General features: G+C 33.3%; 1 non-coding gene across 1 annotated transcript; it reads right to left on the reverse strand.

Annotated features, from left to right (window-relative positions):
- Nucleotides 1-270: 270 nt before the first annotated feature.
- TRNAT-AGU lies at nt 271-344 on the reverse strand. Its single transcript has one exon. It is a non-coding gene; the product is annotated as a tRNA-Thr (tRNA).
- Between the last annotated feature and the right edge of the window lie 2,468 nt (nt 345-2,812).

Consider the following 2,812-nt stretch of genomic DNA (forward strand, 5'->3'; position numbering starts at 1 on the left):
TATTTTTTCCCCATAATTTAGTGTATTTGCGTTCTAAAATAATTATGATATTAACTTATTTTTAATGAATTGTAATAGCATTAGTTAAGATTACATATTCTTGATCAAATTAAATGCTACAAAAAATCATAATTGCTTTCATTTAGAATTGAAAGCAAGCAAGACCTCTACTTACTAATCAAGTCCTCTAACCAACTGAGATATAATAAATTATTAATTTTAATGTGTTAAACTTTATTTATTACATAAAATACTTCCAATAAAAATAATTGCTTTCATTGAGAGTTGAACTCAAGACCTCCCGCTTACTAAACGGGTGCTCTAACCAACTGAGCTATAAAAGCTTGTTGATCTTAAAGCTGTTTAATTATATAAATTATATTTATTTAGTACACTTTGTCTTATGTTCGATGAAAATTGGACCTGGTGGCCAACTAATCGATTGACAATAGCTCCATTTTAATTGTCACTTGATTGGGCCAACAAAAGTAAATAGTAATGAACATGTGAAGTGAAAATAGTGCGAGACAGGCTCAGAAAATTATCTTGTGTCGTCTTCCTCCTCCCCTAATATTTTCCATGCAAGTAAACTAACACTTAGTTGCATTCTCGCCTGGCAGAAGAGAAGGGAAGGGAAGGGAAGGGAAGGGACTGTGTGTCGAGAACTTCTCAAGTCTTTTGATTCATGAACATAACAAAGCAAACATTTCTCTTTTGAGAAGTGAGTGATGAGCCTGTGTGTCAAGAACTTCTCAAGTCTTTTCATCCATGAACATAACAAAGCAAACATTTCTCTTTTTAGAAATGAGTGATGTGCAAGGATTAAGTAACCTCCCAATCAATATCAGAAATGTAATTACTGAATCTTACTAATAACAGGCACATAGTCATTATAATCATCAATAAATAAATAAATATAAATATATATATATATATATATATATATATATAGAGTTGTCATGCATATTGGACTACTGAGTTGAAAGATACCAAAAAGGCAAATAAATACATAGGAGAAAAACATTTGCTGCAAATAAATCTCTCCTGTTCTTCCAACCAGTTAGTGACTCAAATTCAAAGATCCTTAACCTATTGATCTACCTAATTTGGAGAGGGAAACACGCAAAATATTGATAAAGCCAAAGAAAAGAGTGTTGGGATTGACGGCATCGCTAGATGGGGTAAATAGCGATTCTCAATTTCATTTCAATTCGATTGTGTTGTGATGTCTCCAAAAGGTTAATGCAGCGAAAATGCAAATAAACATAGAACAATAGAAATAAACACAAAATAAATCGACTTAATATAATTCAGAAGCTGATTCTTACTTCACATACTACCGTTTTAATAAAATCACCATTAGCTTTCTCTTTGTCAAATATCTTCCGGAGGTAGAGAAATCTCTTACAATTCTTGTTATATACAAACAATAAAAAATAAAATAAAATACAAATGTGAACCATGCAAATAATGTTGCATCGAAAGAAACAAGAAAAGGGGATGAATCTTGCCCGTTTAAAACTTGTTTTCTTTTCTCAATCAAAGTAAGATTGCATTGGAATAAGGAAAAGATGTCACGCCCTGTGACCAAGGCGCGTGACACCGACGTTACTCGCGAATATAAATACTCGAAAACAACAAGCCTCATAAAGTGCATACCAACCAATATAATGAAAATATATTGTCTTTACAATTCAAAAGCGAAAGTGTACAAATAAGGATAACATGAACTAAAAAGAAGAATCACTTGGACACGACTTCATTACCAACCCCAAAACATCTCCTACTCCTCCTTCTCAACTTGTTCCTCGTCTTTATCTGGAGATGGGAGTAAAGGGGGGGGGAGGGTGAGTGCTTGGGGAAACACTCAGTAAGTGAGATCGATCGAACATAGCATGACAGAATACAAAATATAACAAAACATTCAGAATGCATGACGAAAACATATTTCATGAAACATGATAAAAACACAACTTAAACGAAAACATATATTTTTACCAAAACATTCAGAATTCATGATAGAAACATAACTTAAACGAAAACATATACTTCTAACAAAACATTCAGAATTCATGATAGAAACATAACTTAGTCAAAAACATAACACTGTTAATCATCTTGTTTTCCATGGTATTACTAATCAATCCCCTAAATGTAATTCCTCTAAGGGGTGAGACCATATATCGGTTATGATTACCCACCGCATTAGGGCTATAACTTGTCATATCTTATCATGTTTTTGGAAATTCCGTTTTACTGATCAGTCTCCTATATATCAGTTATTTGCTGCTAATAGATGTTTAGTATATATGGATTTATAATTCCACATCTATTATCATCAATGGGTTGATAATAGATGTGCACTATCTAATGGGATAGTCCCCAGAGGATTAGGGTAATCTTGAGACGTCTCTTCGTTTCTCATTGACGAAGAGAATCTGGCGCCATCAACCCTAACTCCTCCGGAAGGCCAACTTTCTTCTCCTCCTTCTTCGGTAGGATTGTTGGATCGACGAGCTCTGCACGAAGAACCATGACGATTCCGCTGCATTCAAGTTCTTTGTAATTACAGTATTTATTTTCTTATGTCGCGTTCTCGATAAAACGAAGATCCATGCTCATATGTTCTTGTTTTTTCTATTCGAATTCTTACTTTGATTGTCTAGAATCCATGTGGTTTAGGTTTTACGAGAACCATCAATTGGTATCAGAGCCAAGTTTTTGTTTCATCGTTTTCATTGGCAATAAAGTTTAAATTTTTCATCGATTTATTGTTTGTATGCTAGATTAATTTTCCTAGTATAATATAATT

This window comes from Zingiber officinale, unplaced genomic scaffold (assembly GCF_018446385.1).
Source record: "Zingiber officinale cultivar Zhangliang unplaced genomic scaffold, Zo_v1.1 ctg53, whole genome shotgun sequence".
NCBI classification, from domain to species: domain Eukaryota; kingdom Viridiplantae; phylum Streptophyta; class Magnoliopsida; order Zingiberales; family Zingiberaceae; genus Zingiber; species Zingiber officinale.